The following is a 19,829-nucleotide window of genomic DNA, read 5'->3' as shown; positions in this document are numbered from 1 at the left end:
AAATTTAATAAGCATTTTATCTGACTTTGTCCAACAAATACAAGTCCCTAGCATTTGATTTACTCTATTCTCATGTATTCCTGCATCTTATTAGTGTATCTAAACAGAAGAGAACATTTCTTTTCAAGTTGATTTTTTTTTGTTTTTGCAAGGCAATGGGGTTAAGTGACCTGACCAAGTATCTAGTGGCTGAGATCATATTTGAATTCAGATCCTCCTGAGTCCAAGGTCAGTGCTCTATCCACTGCACCACCTAGCTGTCCCCTCATGTTGATTTTCTTTATAAAAGTCCTATAGAAAAAAATCTAAGGAAGTTTGTACTTAAATACATCTCTCTGTGTGTGCATATTGTTTGCAAGTTGGTTTTTTAAATCTATTACTAGTGATTATTTCTTCCCTTTTTTTCAAAATTGACCAGACTCAAAAAATCTTCAATAATTAATCAATGAAGGGGTGGCTAGGTGGTGCAGTGGATAGAGCACTGGCCCTGGAGTCAGGAGTACCTGAGTTCAAATCTGACCTCAGACACTTAATAATTACCTAGCTGTGTGGCCTTGGGCAAGTCACTTAACCCCACTGCCTTGCAAAAACTTTGAAAAAAATAATTAATCAATGTCAACTCCATGGTATCTCTAGTGAAGTGTCACAGGTAGTTTTCCTTTCTCCTTGTGCTGTATAATTTTAAAGTCAATGTGTACTTTAATGAAACAATAGAAGGTACACCAAGTTACATGACTGAGCCAGTAATCAAAATGATGTTGTTTGACTGGAGGACTGAACTAAATCCAGGGTAAAGATAGGGAAGACTTGTAGTTTAATTAGCATAAAAAAATTTGCAGGTGAGAAATCACCCTTAACAAATGCATATTGGTACCTTTTTCTCTCATCGTAGTATTTAGACCAGGGTTCCCATTTAGTGGTTCAAGGACCCCTTGAGGATTTGTAACCAATGATCCAAGGAGTTCATGCTAAATTATTTAATGTCATCTTAAGCAATGATTATTGCTCAATCATGTTATAAATACTTTTCCTCTGTGGCAACAAGCATGTGCTTGTTTGCATCATAATAGGTTTATTTTGGCATCAATAGTGTTCTCTCAGTCACCTTTTTTTTGGTATTTAAAGGGTCTCAGAATTTTTTCCCATACCTTTACCATGATTTTCTTCTTCAGATACCTTGCATATTGATACCTTGATGTACTTACAATTTTGTTGTTTCCAGTACAGATCTCCTTTATACATATTTGGACCAAATCTGGTTACTTTTCCCATCTTTAGGGCTTCTTCCTTCTCTATAATCAGGGATTGTAATATTAGGGACAAAGTGTGTTAGTTCCATGAACCTTAATGAAGAAAAGCTTGTTAAAATAATCTTTTATTCCCACTCCCCCACTTTTTTTTTTACTTCTGTGTTGTAATCCTCCTTCCATTTTTGATGCCCTGGTTGTCTCTCTCATTAAAATGTAAGTTCTTTATAAGTAGGGATTGCTTCATTTTTTTGTACTAGTATCCCCAGGGTCTGGCACATGGTAGACATTTTATAATTTCTTGTTGATTGAATAATTCTTAAATGTTCTCAGGATGGTTCTGCTTAGTTGGATATATTGTCAGTCTTTTTTTGAAACTGGTTTTATCCTCCACTGATTTACTTTACAAGATTATATTGCTCTAAATCATTCATCATCCTTCTTTCTTTCACAATACAGTTCATCTAGTTCCATGTTGCCTATAATAGCCATTTCTTTGAATTGGAAAAGTAGTCAAATGTTTGTTAATAATTGTCAGTCCTATCTTATTCAGTCTAGCTTAAAGTTTAAATTTGGGACTAGAATAAAATAAAATAATAGTAATCTATCTAACAGTTAGCAAAAGGAAGCTTGCTTAATTTATGTAGATTAAACTTCTAGATGAAACTATTATAGTTAGAATTCATGTTATTTCTGTTCATTTCTGATTTTGATTTTCAATAATTGGTTGAAAATCAATTTGATTTTCAATAATTCAATAATTTCAAAAAGGTAATTCAGAGTTAAATTGTTTTTAATAATACAGCATATCTTTTTCATTCTTTTCTTCTTGTTTTTAAAAATAAATTCTAATAGTATTTCTAGCAAGTCAATGATTTGACTATACACAGCTCACTCAGGGATAATTCTCACATCAATAGCAAACTTTTTTCCTATCTATTAAATATAATTTATTTTGTCCTTTACAGTTTGGTGCTTATTCAGGACTTATTTTTTAAAGGAAGTGTTCATGATATAGACACACTAGGCATCTGTGTAATCTCCAAGTCTTTGGTCTTTCTAATAAATTTTTCCCAAATAATATTTTCATCTTCATTTTCACCTGTACAGGATGTTCCAAAAATCTTGGTGCAGTTTCAAACCATTAAAATTTAAATTTCAAACCATTAAATTTCTTTAAAAGTAAAATTTCAAACCATTAAAATTTTAAAAATTAAACTTCGACCTCAACAATTGATGGAATATGTACTTTAACTATATTCATGGTGATCTTTTGACAGATAATTAACATTTGAACAATATGTGAAAACCAAATGTTCAATGAAATAATGGCTTTTAAGGTCTGTGGGAATATGCCCCTTCACTATCTCCTTTCTTTGCCTCTCTAAGATGTACCTGATAACCCATCTCTTGTTGTTGTTGTTGTTGTTGTTATACAGTCATTCAGCCATATCTGACTCTCCATGACCCTGTGGACCATACTAATCTTATTGACAAAGATACTTGCTTAATTTATGTGGTAGATAAAGGCAAACAGAGATTAAGTGACTTTCCCAGGATTACCTAGCTAATAAGTGACTGAGGCTAAATTTGAACTCAAGCCTAATAAACTCCAGGCCACCTAGATGCTTCAAAGTCAATTAACTGCAATATCTTTTTTTGGCTTTGTTTATAGCAACAACATCAAGATTTAGCTCCTCCAGCAATATCCAAACATTCATTGGTCACTAAAAAAGGATCTTACACTTAAGAGTTCTAGATGTCTAAGTAAAATTTCTTGACACTGTAATTCTAATTAGCATTTTGGTCTCATCCCCATAATTCTACCATTCTGTCACTATCACTGTAGGAGTGGAAGGGAACAACATAGGATTGAAGGATTTTTTTTTTAATTTCAAAGGTTGCCATGAACAACAACAAAAAATTTCCCCAGGTGGCCAGCCTACTGACTTCCCTATTTGTAATTAGCTAGGTTGTTTCTCAGATGAGAAGCCTAGGCCATATTTATGTTACTGATAAATTTTTCTACTCTTAGTATAAATAAAACCAGAAGAAAGGAGGATGTTGCAGCTAAATGGATGGAGAGTTTACATGCTTTCCTTGGAGAAGCGAAAGGAGTTGGTAGAATGTTATATACCAAAGGGCTGTCAATTGATCATTACATATTGCAGTAAAAATGGTATGTATTGACTAAAAAAATCACAATGAATATATCTGCATCTTACATACCAGTAACAGTATTGGAAAACATTCTACAAAGAAGTAGATAAGACCCTCCAAATCAATAATAGCAGTACCTTTTTGAGATAGCAGTTGACTAAAAACAAAACAAAGTGTGGCAGAAAAAGCAATGAATTTGGGGTGAGCAGACCTGTGTTCAAATACTAACTTGGCCCCTTAATGCCTTTTGAACATGGACAAGTCAATTAACTACTTCATTTCTCCCTTTCCTCATCTGTAAAGTAAAGCAGTTTAACTAGATAAATTCTAAGGTGCCTTCAAAATCTGTATCTATGATCCCATGATTCAGTTGGAAAGGTCTAAATAAATTAAGGTATACAAATGTGATAGATTATACTATGTCAAAGAAATAATAAATTAGAGGAATACAAAGAAGCATGAAAACGCTTCTATGAACTGATGTGAAATGAAAAGAGCAGAACCAAGAAAACAATATACATAATGACTACAACAATGTAAACAGAAATAACAATAATCAAAACTGAACACTAATTATAATGACTAAACTTGGATCTAAAGATGAGATATGAAAATGTGTCTCCCTCTTTTCTTTGCAAAAATGAGTGCTGCACATTTTATATACTGATAGAATTAGTTAAAATGTTGGTTAGTTTTGCTGAACAGCTTTTAATATTAAAATTTTTATTATTACTGACTTTTTTATTTCTATGGGTAAGAAAGGGGTAGTATATGCTGGGAAATTAAAGTGATGTGAATATAAAATGTATCAATAATTTTAAAGAAAAAAGTTACGAATAGTACAATATGAGGTTTATGACAGATGTTCATTTTTAATGGAGATGACAAGGGAAGACTTCTTGGAGAAGGTGGCATTTGACTAAAATTTAAAGACAGGTAGGAGGTCAACAAGTGAAGACAGACAAGGAGGATATTCCAAGTACTGGGAAGAAGTTGAACAGAGAGTGCAATGTATGTTTGCAGGAGACAGGAGTAGTGTAGTGTGGAGTATGTGAAATGAAGCAAAGTGAGATAGGCTGAAAGGAGGTGTTTCCAAGTCGTAAAGGACCCTGAAGAGCAATTTGAATTTATTTGTAAAGCAATAGAAAACCATCAAAGACTTTTGAGTAGATGAGTGACACAACCATTAAATGGAAAAGAAAATGTGTCTGGCTATTAGTGTGAAGGATTATAATGAGGAGAGAATAGAAATGGGAAAATTCTGTAAGGAGATTGTTATAATAATCTAGGTAGGTAAGAATGAAAACCCAAACTAGTTTAGGAATAGGGAGGTTAGAGAGAGCATGACATGGGCAAGAGATGTTGCAGAGCTGGAATCATAGATGTGAGAAGTGATAAAGTGATAAAGTCAGAAATGATCTCAGAGTGAAGAACATGGGAGAGAAGTGGAACAAACTTAGGGAGGAGACAACAAGCTGGTTCTGAACATTTTGAGTTTGACATTCCTCTGGAACATCCAGGTAGAGATAAGCAGGTGGAGGTAAAGACATGGGGTTAAAAGGGAGGACTGGACTTGAGATGCAATCATCTGAATAAACATTTTTCTGCAATCTGCCACCACCCTAGATCTGCAGTCTTACATCATGTTACTGCTTTCCAAGTATACTATACTCCAGCTAAGTAGAATGCTCTTTACTTACAGAGTCTTTGTTCATCTTGTTCCTATGCCAAGAATCCTCCCCTTCTTTGTTTCAATTCATTCGACCTGCTACAGCCTCACTCATGAAATGTTCCTTGAACCTACTGATCAGTAATGATCTTCCACTTGGAATTCAAAGAATGCTTTTGTAATTTCCAAAAATCACTCATCATATGCACAAAAGCTATGTGATTTCTTCAGCCTGTGGCAGCTTCCTCCCATTTAGTCTCAGGGAGTTGCCTGAAGAGATGCTGAGAATGGTAAGGTGACTCTCCCACAGTAGTACATCTAGTAAGTGCCAGCAGGATTTGAAAAGGTCTTTCAGACTCCCATATCATATAAAATATTGCATATTATAGATCAGGGTCAGTACTTCATACCCTAATTAGATTGCAAATTTTGTGACAATAGGAACCATCTCTTATTTAAAATTATTATATCTCCTTCATGAGCTATCTTCCTAGGAATATACTTTACACACTAAAGTGTTTTGGTGGGTTATGGGTTGTGATTGACTCTTTGTTTTTTCTGTTTTGTTTTGTTTTTAGGTTTTTTGCAAGGCAAACAGGGTTAAGTGGCTTGCCCAAGGCCACACGGCTAGGTAATTATTAAGTGTCTGAGACCGGATTTGAACCCAGGTATTTCTGACTTCAGGGCCGGTGCTTTATCCACTATGACACCCCAGCCGTCCCCCGTGATTGACTCTTTAGAAAGATTTCATTCCACCCTTAGTTTTTCATTGTCTCTCTAGGTCCTTACCCTACCTTTAATATCTCACTATTCTAATCCTTTCTGGACACTAGTTTGACTAATCTTCCTAAAATTCCACCTTTATCACATCACTACCCTGTTTCTTTAACTTTAATGGATTTCTACTTTCTATAGGAAAGGTCAAGACTTCTTTGATCTGGTTTAATGGCTATCCATGATCTAGACTAAACTACCTTTCAATCACATATCCTACTAATTCCTCAAAGAAATCTAATTATTCTACTCCTGCATCTTTTGATTATATGCCTAAATTCTATTCATCCTCAAAATCCAGCCAAAATTCTATCTCTTCCCTGATCCTTCCAATTGGAAGTATGCTCTCCTACTCTGAACTACTTCCCACTCTTATTTTCTTTACCATCATCCCTTCAGTATTTATCTTTACTGCAAAATATTGTTGATTATCTTTGCATATGTATTTATGTCTTACACAATATCCTTTCCAAAGCCACCTTTGTCCCCTCATCCCCCATAGTTCCATGATAAAAATTGATTTTGCCATTGCTCCTGGAAATAGTGTGTAAATATTATTGTCAGTGACTCTAATCACTATGTCAGTAACTTTTAAAAATCAAGAAGGAAAGTCCCTCCCTAGCTTCCCTGGGCACCCTTCCCCTCCCCCATACTGTATATACGTGTTCTCCCCATAACAAAATGCAATCTTATTGAGTAGAGGGCCTATTTTTGATTTATTGTTTGAATTCCCAGGCCATGGCACAGTGCTTAATAAATGTGTTTTTTTTCTGTTCATTCATTCAGCCAATATCTTTCCAAATAGATTGTAAACTTAATGAACTTGGAAGGGTATCTTATGTCTCTTATAACCTTTAGTGCTAAACACAGGGAATTTTTCACACAGTAGGTGTTCAATATACAATTGATTTCCTCATTGAAAAAAGGAAAGAGGGGCAGCTAGGTGGCACAGTGGATAGAGCACCAGCCCTGTAGTCAGGAGTATCTGAGTTCAAATCTGACCTCAGACACTTAATAATTACCTAGCCGTGTGGCCTTGGGCAAGCCACATAACCCCATTGCCTTGAAAAAACTAAAAAAAAAAAAAAAAAAAAAAGGAAAGATAGTCTGATACAGTCTTACAATAAATAGCCCAGTGTTGAGACACTAAAGGAAAAAGAATATGAGCTAAATGTTCAAAAGACTCAAGTATTAACTATCTGGGAAGCAACCTAGTTCATAGAACTAGGAACTTGATTTTTATCTTTGGAATTAAAAGTTTCAGAAGGAAATTTGTATGGTAAATAAAAAGGAACTATTTTTAGCTGTTTATCTTTCTAAGACTCCCTATTATATCAAATCATGGGTTGTTTTTAAACATTTTCATTTCTGAAGGGTGATTGTCATCATAGGCCTATGATTTTGTTTTAGACTGTCTTGCTCTTGAATTTGAAAGGTCAGGCTTAGGCCTAGAGGGTGTCTTAACTCTCTTTGCTCCTCCCCTCCTCCCACTAGTCTATAAACAACCCCTGAATGAGGCCAGGACAGAGATCAAATTGAGAGACCCTTTGAATCCATTGCTTAATTATGACAAGGTGAGACTATAACATAATGATACTGATTTCATAAGCTACATATGAAAACTAAATTACTTTAAGGTCATATTATGAGTTTTTCTATTGCACATCATTTGCAGAATTAAATTCTCTATCGTTTTCCTATCACTTAGCATACAACTCTCAAAATCCTTGACTATAAAATCTTCTGAATCCACCATATTTATATGGAAAAGGATGGTTTTGTCACTTGATATGAAAAGCAAATGTTAGGGAAAAGCTATCAGAAGACCAAAATAAACATTACAGTTACAGGAATTACTGATCTACCCAACATACAGAACATAGGTAGTTCTAATATAATATTTATTTTGAAAACTTGAATTTGTTCCAACACAATCTTAGAGAACAGTTTGAGCCTAAGATGAATTTTGTGTTTGCATTTATTAGATTTCTATCCTCAAAAAAAAAAAAAGTTGTAGGGAGAGCACCAAGGGAATAATCTCTATGGTTGAGTTGGGGGGAAAGACATTGCCAACATATAAGAGAGGCTGTGTGAAGAGCAAATATCTGGCTCCAAATAGGAGAAAGCATAATCCAGAATGCAATGAAGGCTTCTTGTGGGAGGTATAGATTTGGGGAATGAGAGGTTTGGGACAGGAAAGTGGAGAAGAAAAAGAAAGTCAGGAAAACCCTCAATCTGCTCCCCACCCCACCCCAGAATACATGAGATGTCCCAGCCCTTTCATCCCCATCCCTCCTAAGCTACCTACTAAGGGAAAAGCCTAATGAGAGATGGTAGGGTATAACAGTGTAATTAGGTCTAGAACTGTATGTGTCATGGAAAGGGGTCCCTGGGGCAACCCACCATTTCAAAGGTCATCCATGGGGTAATCACATTCCCTCACTGAGCAGTAGCTGACTTTGTTCAGAAGCCCAAATCCCACTGTAGGGTTTCCTCATGTAGCAACCACAGTGACTTTTCTTTAGCCCAGATTTGAGTGTTTTTCCCTTAACACCATTTTCCCAATAAACACTATAGTTTTTATTGTGATTTTTGCAAAAGGGGTAATTTTTTAGGAACATATATGTCATTCTAGCAGAACTGCCTTTCTACTTTAGTGTGATGGAGGTACATATGGTAGTAAAAATTAATTCCATAGAAAAAGAAAGATCAAGTGATTTTTTTTAATCCCAGAAAGAGCACAGAGCAGTAATGAGAGTTTACCCTTGCCACTGTACCATGTTGCCTCCTAGCAACCTACTGTATTGTAAGTAGATCTTCATAGGACTGAGAAATGAGCTATCCTAGTTAAGATGAGAGCCAGTTCAGCTTTGGCAAACAACTAGAGTTATACACGTACCAGAATGTGGGTAGGTGCATTTCTCTTTCCTATTATCTTCATGAGAAAAAATGCTGCTTCTTAAATTTGATAGAGGCTGTGTTGAGGTCCCTTCATACTTTTCCATTTCTTTTTATACTTTGTTTCCTTTCACATCCTTTATGACCCAGCAAAGCTGTCTTATGAGCTGTTCTTTTTTTTTTTTTTTTTTTTTTGCAAGGCAATGGGGTTAAGTGGCTTGCCCAAGGCCACACAGCTAGGTAATCATTAAGTGTCTGAGGCCGGATTTGAACTCAGGTACTCCTGACTCCAGGGCCGGTGCTTTATCTACTACACCACCTAGCTGCCCCTATGAGCTGTTCTTTTTAAAAAAAAAAACACCCTTAATTTCCCAACTCCTTGTCTTTGCATTATCTGTCCCCCATGTCTGAAATGTTCTACCTTGACATCCCTGCATCCCGGCTTCTCTGGCTTCCTAAAAGCAGAGCTCATATCTCATCTGAAATAGACCTTTTCAAGTTCCTTAAATCCTAGGGTCACCCATATTATCTTCTATCAAAATTATAAAATTTTTTATGTACCTAGTTGTCTCTTCCATTACACATTGTTAGAGAGAGGGATTATTTTTTTTTAGCTTTTCTTTATATCTCTAGAACTTAGCATAGAATTTGGCACATAATGAACATTTAATAAATATTTGTTGCCTAACTGGTTGCACTATCCTATTATTTCTTCATGTTCCTGACCATAATGAACTATCAGAAGATTGAGATCTAAGAAGCTATTAAAATCAAAGGCAAACAATTTACAAGCCATCTCATAAATGGTCTCTGATGGAAATGTTTTATGGACCTGAAACAATATGTATAAATAGACTAGAGCAAGAACTTATGGAAAGATAGAAAATTAGAGCCCAAAGACAAAGGAGATGTTCCTATCTGGGAGTGACATTGGAAGACTGCTCCAGGCAATGGGAGCTGCAAAGGAGAGGGGATTTTTCTGTCCTTTCCCGATTCTTCTTCTGCCATCTCTTCTCCCACTCTCATTTTGAGTTGCTTTCATATAATTGTGTGTTGAGAATTCCTAAACTGGAAAGATGGTCCCTTTCTGTAACTTTTGGCGGAATTTTGCTTCCCTAGTGGAGAAAATGGAACCTGCAAATTGTGAACCCATCTGGATTCTGCTTTATAACAGCTGCTTTTGTGGCCGTGAATCAAGTTTGAGAAAAGTCTTGCTTGATCTCCACAAGCCATTTCACGTTTTCCTTTCCCAACAAGTAATATGTTTCCCTAAGCAAAGGAAGAAGCTAACTGTTGTTGGACTGGAACTGTTTGAATTGCACGTGTGCAGCCTTGTGTAAAGTAACTGAGAAACACTATTTAAAGACATGGCAATAAGGAAATTTAGCTCTAAGACACAAATATATCCAAGAAAATGCAAACATTAAGATCTTTCATTATAAGACCACAATCTGTTTAAAATATAAAATTCCAGAAAAATGTGTTTCTTCTTCATATACTGGCAACCAAACCTAGTAACCTGGGTCCTGGATTCCAAAATTAGAACTGGGATCAAATTTTGTCTCTCACACTTACTGGTATAAGCAGTAATGGGCATGAGCATCCAACCTGGCCCACTGCAAGAGGCTACATGCTTTTTTGGTCCCTTGCTAAAAGGTTTAAATCTCATGACTAGGAATTGAGTCAAAATTGATTGGTGACTGGACCAAGAAAAGTCTCCCACTAAATGGGCTACTAAAATGGTTATTTGAGATTCAATTACTCTGAAGCAATAGCAATTGCCCACATGATAGCAAGATCATGTATTTACCTGGTTAACCTTGAGATCAGTCATGCTTCCTAATAATTTTAGATATCCAATAGTGGTTTCTGTTTGCAGAGGTGATGGGTTCACCCTCTTTCTTTGGCAGTCTTCAAGAAGAGGCTGGATGATCACTTGTTAATTAGGTTATCCTGGGATTCCTTTTGTATGAGGGCTGTATTAAATGGCCACTAGAGGTCCCTTCTATCATTCTGCAATTCTATGATTTTCTCAGGAGTTCTCTATGGCACTCAACACAGTGCATGTTGCAAATCTCTATCCAAAACTCCAGCAGCACTCCTACTTCTACCCTCTGCTAAAAACCTGGAAGCATGTAACTGAAAAAGAAAATGAGAACATTCATCAAAAGTTTTCTCTTCTTCCCTTCTCATTTCACATCCCTCTGATGTTATCTTCCACTTTGTTCTCTATCATTTTAGTCTTCAATAAAGAGGGAACTCAACTTGACAAGGTAAACACACCTACACGTACCTTTGATCCCAACCCCTCCTCATTACTAAGGCAGATTATCCTCAATACATTTTCCACTGTCTCCCTTATTTTCAATTTCTCCCTCTCTATTGATTCCTGGCCTGCAACCTACAAACATGACCTTGCTTTTCCTAATCTTAAAAACAACCACCATTTTATCTTAGCATTTCTATTAGCTATATCATCTTCTATCTTCTTATCTCAGCTATACTCCTTGAAAAAGTCAACTATATTAGGTACATGTACTTCCCTCAGTCTTCTAAATTCTCAGCAATCTGACTTCTGATCTCAATGTTCATCTCAAAATGCTTTCTCTCCAAAACTACTGATAAACTCTAAAAAAATCAATTTTACTTTGAGTATTTACTTTATCTTCCTCCCACCTCTCCCTACTATTGAGCAAGAAAAAAAAATAACAAACTCAATGATTTCTTAATTGCCAAATCTTAATAACTTTTTTCATTCCTTACCTTTTTTTAATCTCTGGAACATTTGAAACTTGACCACCTTCTGGATATCTTCTCCTCTTTAGGTTTTCATGACACTGCACTCTCTTGATTTCCCTTATGTCTAGTTGATTGCTTCTTCTCAGTCTCCTTTGCTAGTTCTTTATCCAGGTCATAGCTTCTAACCAACCATGGGTGTCAACACCCCTAAGACTCTTTCTCTTTCCCCTCTATACATTCTCAGTCTCCTTTGCTAGCTCTTTATCCAGATCATGGCTACTAACCATGAATTGAGACTTCTGAGGTTTTTTTGTCTCTTTCCCCTCTATACTATTCATTTGGTAATCTTACCAGTTCCTAAAGGCTCGATTATATCCAGCCTTTATCTCTCTCCTAAGTATTAGTCCATCACCAAATCTTTTTTGCATATCTCAAACTAAATATTCCCTTAGCATCTCAAGCTCAATGTGTCCAAGAAGGACGCATTATCTTTACTCTCAAAACTCTCTCTTCTGAACTTCTCTAATACACTTGATCCTGCAGTTTTGCAGCCTCAGTATCATTTTTGACTTCTCGCTTTCCTTTAACTCACATATCCAATCATTTGTCAAATCTTGTCATTTCTAACTTCAGATGTCTTTGTGATATGTTGCTTCAATTTCTTTGCCAATTTTTTTTGCCAATTAGAATTATCGTTCTATAGTATTCTTCATATATAGTATTCTTTTTTTATTTTGAATTATTTTATTAATTAAAGTTCTCAGAAGCTGTTTACTTTTTCTTCTCCACATCTTGCTCTTGCAGCCTCCTTGGCTCGCTTTGCATGGATTCCAAAGAGACGGGCATTGGCCCTGGCCATATGAAGACTGGCAAATGCCTTGAAATTCTTCTCATCTTCAGTAATGACATGAGCTTTCTCTTTCTTGTAGACATTTTTGATGGGCATAACTGGCCCTGTAAGCTGAGATGCCAATTTGAGTTCTTCAGCAGAGCTGTCACCCTTCTTGGTGCAGAGGGTTTCCTTGGGAAGATCAGTCTGGAACGATATTCTTTCAGTCGCTGCACATTTGCCTGAAGAAACTCTGTAGACTTATTTCGGTGATGAGGGTCCACAGAGATACCAATGGTCTGGGCCACTTTTTTATGAATTCCAGCCACCCGAAGTTCTTCCAAGCTGAAGCCTCTACCAGCATGTACTTTGGTATGGTATCGGACAGTGGGGCATCTAACAATGGGTCGGATAGCAGGGCGAGGAGCAATTCGACCGGCTTTTGCTAGACGGACCTTCCTCCATCTGATCTTCCTGGCTGGCTGATTAAACCATGTGGCGACTCATCTTTGCCAGTCTTTGTGAAAATGGGGCTTCAAAATCATGCCATTTCGGCTGGGTGCCATGGCTACTTAGAGCCCTCCTCACAGGCACCTCAGCCGAGCGGAAAGGAAAGCTGCAGCCGAAGCACACTGGGATAGCGATGATTTCCATATATAGTATTCTTTAAGAAGGAAAAATAAAAACCAAAAACATAGGCTTGAATGAACTTACAAGGGAACTCTATCAGATATCCCGAGAAGAATTAACTTTAATATTATATAACCATTACAAAAGGGAAAAAAAAAAGGAACTCTTAACAAGTTCTTTCTATGATATAAACCTGGTCTTGATACCTACCCCCCCCAAAAAAAAGAAAAGAAAGAAAATGACTTATTTTTGCAAAATAAGCATACTTATATTTGTAGAGCTGTGAAGAAGTCCAGTCATTCCAGAAAGTAAATTGGAACTATGCCCCAAAAGTTACTAAACCATGCCTATTCTTTGACCCAGCAATGCCATTACTAGGTTTAATAAACTCAAATGAGATCAAAGAAAGAGAAAAGAACTATATGTACAAAAATATTTCTAACTATTTTTGTAGTGACAACTGGAAATGAAAGAAGTATCCATCAAAAGAAGAATGGTTGAAAAAAATTATTTCATATGTGGGAAATTACAAAGGAAATGTTTTCAGAGAAATGATAAAAACTTGTTGGAGATGAAATAGTATAAATTAAACTCAGGAAGAGGAGTGTGTTTAAAATAAGTGCCCTATGCTTGCTACAGTCAGCTTTAATTCTAAGTTTTTCCTCCAAAGCTCTCCTTTATTTTCTAATTATTTTCTCTAACATTTTCATCTCATTAGTAACATTTTAAAATCCTTATTATTTTCTTCTAGGGATTCAAGTTGACCTTGTAGTCAAGCTTTGTGTTTTCCTTTACATCTTTGCTTATAGATATTTTGGAATTATCCTCCTCTTCTTGTTTGTTTCTTGAGTACCTTCACATCAAATTTTCTTTATTATTGCAATCAATCTTCTAGCCTTATTTCACATATTGGGACTTTATGTTAAGTCCAGGATCTAGAGGTACATGATCTTGTATGGTCCTAGCTTGTCTTATTTGAGGTCCTAATACTATGCTTTCCAGGTACTGAATGCTATGTTCTTCAAGGATCATAAGGATGACTTGGGCCAGAAAGCTCTAAACTTACAGTGAATCCTATGAGATCTGATTTAGGATATGGTTTGATTGGTGCTATCCTGGACTTTGCAGTCTGCCAGTTTGGTTCTAGGCAATGCAGTGACAGATTTGCCCTTAAATAGGATTCCAGTATACATTGTCAGTCTCAGTCCATTAGCTAGCGGAAAACTTCCCCAGGTTCAGAGTGACACTGTTGCCCATTTACCCCTTTTCTGAACCCAAGAATTGAGTCTAAGATACCATCAAGGTTAGATCAACAGAACTGCAAACCTGTTTAGAGTCCAGGGACTGAGTCCATGACTCTGGCCCACTCTTGTTCAATAGTTCCTACCCTAGTCACTTCCCTAAGTCACAAGATGCATTGTCATTCTTCTTAGATTTCTTGATCACTGTTCAATATGGTGCTCTTAGATCTTTGTGGAGAAGTTGCTGGAAGACTTGAACTTTATAGCTTCCTCCTACTCTGACCTCTTTGCTTGTCAGTCCCCCAGGCAACACTTCAGGATTCATCAACTAAGTATGAGTTTTGATATGATCTGGAAGAAGTTCCTACTCCTACACCCAGGGCTAAAAAGAAAATCACAGATCCTACTACTATTCCCTTAGGTACCATCACTAAGATCACTAAGATCTGGGTAAATGTCTTTATCACTAAGGCATAGATTCACCTATTCCAAAAGAGAACCTGAAGAAGTCTAATTTATCAAATAAGAATAGTTATTATTCTGACAATTGAGTTAAGGTAATTTCAATGAAAATTGGAACCAAATTGTGTTTTTGCTCCTGCCAGTTCTGGAATAGGCTTGTGGGTACAGGTCTAGACTGGTATATAACTAAGAGGTTTATCATATTGTTGTTTCTAGGGGAAAGGGTATATTTGAATACAAATGGATTTCTGTCCATTCTGAAACTATCCTAGACATTACCTCAAGAGGGGTAATCATATCTATTATTAGGAAAGGAGTAGCTAAATGTTTTTTGACACAATAACTTAATATAGTGGTTACTGTTTTAAAATTAGTCAACTTCTAAGATATGTTTTCAAACAATTGTCAGTCCAAATTAAAAAAAAAAAACAACTCTTGGGGGGCGCAGCTAGATGGCATAGTGGATAGAGCACCAGCCCTGGATTCAGGAAGACTTAAGTTCAAATTTGGCCTCAGGTATTTAATAATTACCTAGCTGTGTGACCTTGGGCAAGTCACTTATTGCCTTGCAAAAAAACCCCCAAAAACACTTGGATCCCACATATTACAATTCAAGAATTTCTCAGAAGTAAATCAGATAAATTTATGACTGGAAAAAAGTGGGGTAAGAACAAGGAAGACACATTTACTCCACTGTTAGGATGTCAAAAGATCTAGAAAAAGGTCTTTAGCAAATCAATGACCCCAATCTGATGGATAAGCGTGGATAAGCATTGCATAGTATAGGTAGGCATGGATGCATTGAGATCTGTACTATTGCAGGGTATATCCATATTGATAAAATCACAGCTATATAATAAATCCATATAAACTCTGAGGATCCTTAGCCTAACTTTGATTCACCTCATTTGTTCAAATCCTAGACCAGGGTTAGGGAACATCTTGTCAAGGGTCATATAAAGCCCAAGAATTATTTAGCCTGCAACTGCCATGGCAACTGCAGATGGGACTCGAAATTTACTAAATCTAGAAGCTTTTTGGGGTGAATTAGATGTGAGCAAATATAGCAGGCTAATTTTTAATTTGATAATTTTGTATGGCCCATGAATGATATATATTCAAATGGCCCTTGGCAGAAAAAAGCTTCCCCACCCTTGTCCTCATAGTTCTAGGGGCAACCTTGAGAAGGAAGAAACTATTATCTCTAATGTCATCAAAATGAGATCTCAGTGGTATGTATCTCCCCTCTCCCCAGTCATTTAGTAAGTCAATCTCAAAGAGCTTTTAGAAAAGGTTATTTACCAAGATGTTAGAGTAAAAAAAATGAGAAATATTCCTCCAACAATAACACTATCTCCCATCAGTACATATAGAGTTCAGGGGAAAATGGGCTCAGGTTTAGAGCCCATGCAGCAGAGGAGTAACTTATAGCTCTTGATTGGTAGCTTTTTCTCTCATTTATAAGGTACCCAGTTAGTTTTCTTAAGTACAGTAAATATATCCATTTATCCTTGGTTCAAATATCAATACTGCCTCCTTTTGCTAATGCATTAGGCGGGGGGGGGGGGGGGAGGGGAGAAGGAAGGGAATGATTCTAGGACACCAATGAGAAGATTAGAAATTCAAAATCTTCCAGACCTTTATTAAGTTTGCAAGGTCTTCCTCCTGGTAAAGGATGGAAAGGGCAAGAAGACAAACTAAGGCCTTTTCCCCTCCACTCTATTTCTCCTTAAGGATATGCTTGAAGAACACACTTGCTGCAATTTTTGAAATGTCATGTCTTCTTTATTCACCTGCTAATTTATAGAGTAGTTCTGCTTATCCCAACAAGATACAGCTAGGTGGACCAATGACCAAGCCTGGAGTCAGGGATACTCTTCCTGAATTGAAATCTGGCCTCAGACACTTATTATATGTGTGATCCTGGGCAAGTCACTTAACTCTGCCTCATTTCCTCATTTGTATATTGGGGGGGCTCAGACACTTATTATATGGGTGACCCTGGGCAAATCACTTAACTCTGCCTCATTTCCTCTTTTGTATATTTGTGGGGGAGAGAATAGGTGAGGCAAATGGAGTTAAGTGACTTGATCAGGGTCACATACAGCTAGTGTCAGGTGTCTGATGCCAAACTTGAACTCAGGTCCCCCAACTACAGGGCCTGTGTTCTACTCACTGTGCAACCTAGTTGCCCCAGTTTCTCATTTGTTAAAGGGGATGGAGAAGGAAATGGCAAACTACTCCAGTATCTTTGCTAAAAAAAAAAAAAATCCCAAATGGGACCATGAAGAATTAAACATGACTAAATAACAAATCCCAACAGGATTTGAGTTGGAAAATCTTTTAGTAGTTAGTCTAAGCCTTCAGGGGTTCTTAACCTGAGTCACTGAACATTAAAAAATATTTTTTTAATACAACATAATTGCTTTCTTTTGTAATCCTATTATATTTTATTTCATACGTTTTGAAACATTATTCTGAGAATGGGTTTAGTCTTTACCAACTGACCAAAAAAAATTTTAATTAAAATGTTTGAAATGTGCTCTCAACTAGTTAAGGTATCAAAGTTCAAATGGGCTAGGGTGGTTCCAACCCTGTCTTTTTATATAGAGAATTCTCGACCTAATTCTACAGTAGTTTTATATAGTTAAAAATGGTAGTTTTAGGGGTGGCTAAGTGGCGCAGCGAATAGAGCACTAGCCCTGGAGTCAGGAGGACTTGGGTTCAAATCTGACCTCAGACACTTAATAATCACCTAGCTGTGTGACCTTGGGCAAGTCACTTAACCACATTTACCGAGCAAAAACTTAAAAATTTTTAGTTTTATATGGTTTACGTTTGTTAGATCTAGAAAAGGTCTTATGAAACAGGCCTTTCCTTAACAGACATTTAAGCGCCAGCCTATGCTTTGGGCAAAACTGGAGTTGAGCCTGTCCGGTTACAGCATCCCCCAGAGTTCATCTCATGGCCGTGGCCGTCCTGCCCCATCCGGAGATCCTGAGCCTCACGTCTTGTTCAACATGCAAAGCAAATGCATGAAGGAAAAAATGCAATTATTCGTGCTGTTGCAGAGCGGGCCGCGCCATCCCTCGGGTCTGGGTTCGGATCCTGCCAGGCGGGTGGGAGGGCACCGGCATCCGGTGTCGGGCTTGGCGGACGCGGTCTCATCTCACGACTTCTCGCGGCCCCGGCGGCTCCTGCAGTGCCCGCTCCGGTCCAGCGGCAGCAGCTCCCCCTGTGCGCCGCGGCCCGGGCGCCTGCCGGGGGCACGGCCCCGCCGCCTCCTCCTTCGCCCCCTGCGGCTCCCCGCTTTATTCTCCCGGATCCCGAGACTTCAGCCCACCTCCCGCCCGGCATGGCCCGGCCCGGCCCGCCCCCGCTCTGTCACAATTGCCCCCACCCTATCGGCCTCCTCCCGTTCCTTCCCTCAGACTGTAAAACCTCCTATTGGGCGAAGACGTCAAACGGAGCCAATGAACAAAGCGTATTCGGCCTAGCGTCCAGCCTCCGCTTGACGAGCGGCTGACTCGACCAGTGACCCGAGAAGCCTAATTGTAGGCGGCACCGATGCAATGAGAGCTCGGGGCTGGTAGAGTAGCGGGCGTGAGGCCCAATGGAGGAACCTCAGCCCCGAGCTTAGGGGCGTGACCAAGCCGGTCGTTAGGGGGCGTGGCGTTAGTTGCCCGGGAGGGGCCGGTAGCGGCGGGAGTAGCGCGGCACCGGCCGGGGGTTCCGGCTCCGTCTCCACCAGAGCAGCCGGCGAGAGCGGAAGAACCGGGACCGAACCGGGGGAGATCGGGGCGCCATCGGCAGGTAAGGGCCGGGAGCCCAGCCCCGGAGCCCGGGAGGCGGGCCTGGTCTCCGGGTGCCAGCCCCATCCCCCTTCGTGGGTCCCCCATCCATCTCCGTCCCTGGACCCCGGCTCCCCCTCCCCGGCCCGGCTTGGCGCTTCCCCGCGGCCCGGCCCGCCTGCTCGCTGCCCTCCCGGCGCCTCCCCCGGCGGGGCCTCCTCCCTGGTACCCGGCCCCATCTCGAGGCCTCCCTCCGGGGCCGAACCCCTCCAGGCCCAGGCTCCATTGGACCCGGCCCCGGAGCGAGGGTGTCCTGAGACCGAACCCCGTCCGCCCTTTGTCCCCGGCCCTCGCGCTCCGTGCCCCCGCGCCCCTCCCATCCCCCCCCGTGCCCCCGGGGAGCGCCCCCCAGGGTACCCGGCCAGGAGACGGGGGGAGGCGGCTGCCCCGGAAAAGAGGCGCCCCGGGGGGGCTGCGTGATCCGGTGTCTCAGCCCCGTCATGCGCGGCAGGGGGAGCGCGGGCCGCCTGTGCATCGGCCCGAAGGTCAGAACCAGCACCAGAAACCAAAGTTGCAGGGAAGCGCCCAGGGCTCCGTGGCGGCCAAACTTTGCCACAGCCCGAGCTGTCCAGCGCCCGGAGGGGCAATTCCTGGCCCAGGGACCCAGCACCCCATCACGGCCCGGTGCCCATCCTGCCCGAGGAGCTGCAGAAGCAGCTCGGGCACTAGGTGCCATGGACTAGATGACCTCTAAGGTCCCGTCACCATTCCGTGTGGCCTTTAAGATTTAATTATAGCTTGGGTGATAACAAAGAATATGGATGAAACCCCCCAAAGACGGGAGTTTATAAACTAGAATGAAAGCTAATCACCCACAACTGTACAGACCTTAGCCAGCACCCTTCCCTCCTACATTGATCCCTCCAATCCTTTCATTTTTATATAGCACTGCTAGTTTCCCTGTAGCATCCTGGCATTCTGCACTCTAGAGTCAAAGGTAATTTTTTAAGTATAGGCTCAGAAGAGACACATCGCAAGACAGGATGTTTGTCAGATTAAATATGATGTCCTCATGAGCCCCTGTAGGGTTTCATTATATCCATATTAAAGAGCCAAAAGTATGAGAGAAAAAAAAAAATCGGTCAGGTTCTGCTGTCACCCCAATCATTTCTGAAAGAATCTGAATCGAAAGTTTTATCTTCTGAAGGATAATTTTTTGTAATTTGTAGTTGAAATGACAATGACAAATCAAGTGCAAATGCAGTAGAATTTCTATTTTCTGCTGTTGGGCATTAGTATCTCCAGCTGATAGGGAGAGTGAATCATAAAACTTCATTCCGTCTCTTCCCCTCCTGCCTGTTGGAACCATTCCCCACCCTCCATTTATTA

General features: G+C 39.5%; 1 protein-coding gene and 1 pseudogene across 3 annotated transcripts in view; one reads left to right on the top strand and one right to left on the bottom strand.

Moving 5' to 3' along the window:
* Positions 1-12,258: 12,258 nt before the first annotated feature.
* Positions 12,259-12,898, bottom strand: LOC141520026 (large ribosomal subunit protein eL13 pseudogene; annotated as a pseudogene).
* A 5,316-nt stretch (positions 12,899-18,214) lies between these two features.
* ABHD2 (abhydrolase domain containing 2, acylglycerol lipase) overlaps positions 18,215-19,829 on the top strand; it is a 116,766-nt gene continuing 115,151 nt past the window's right edge. For 2 of the 3 annotated variants that reach the window (XM_074234114.1, XM_074234115.1), the window contains exon 1: positions 18,218-18,462. The gene's annotated coding sequence lies outside the window, so the exon portion shown is untranslated. Of the gene's footprint in view, positions 18,463-19,829 lie in introns of all 3 variants that reach the window. The other variant, XM_074234116.1, reaches the window with a different exon arrangement.

The sequence above is a fragment of the Macrotis lagotis genome, chromosome 4 (assembly GCF_037893015.1).
Source record: "Macrotis lagotis isolate mMagLag1 chromosome 4, bilby.v1.9.chrom.fasta, whole genome shotgun sequence".
NCBI lineage: Eukaryota > Metazoa > Chordata > Mammalia > Peramelemorphia > Peramelidae > Macrotis > Macrotis lagotis.
The sequence above is the reverse complement of the archived record's forward strand: the minus strand, read 5'-3'. Positions and strand labels throughout refer to the sequence as shown.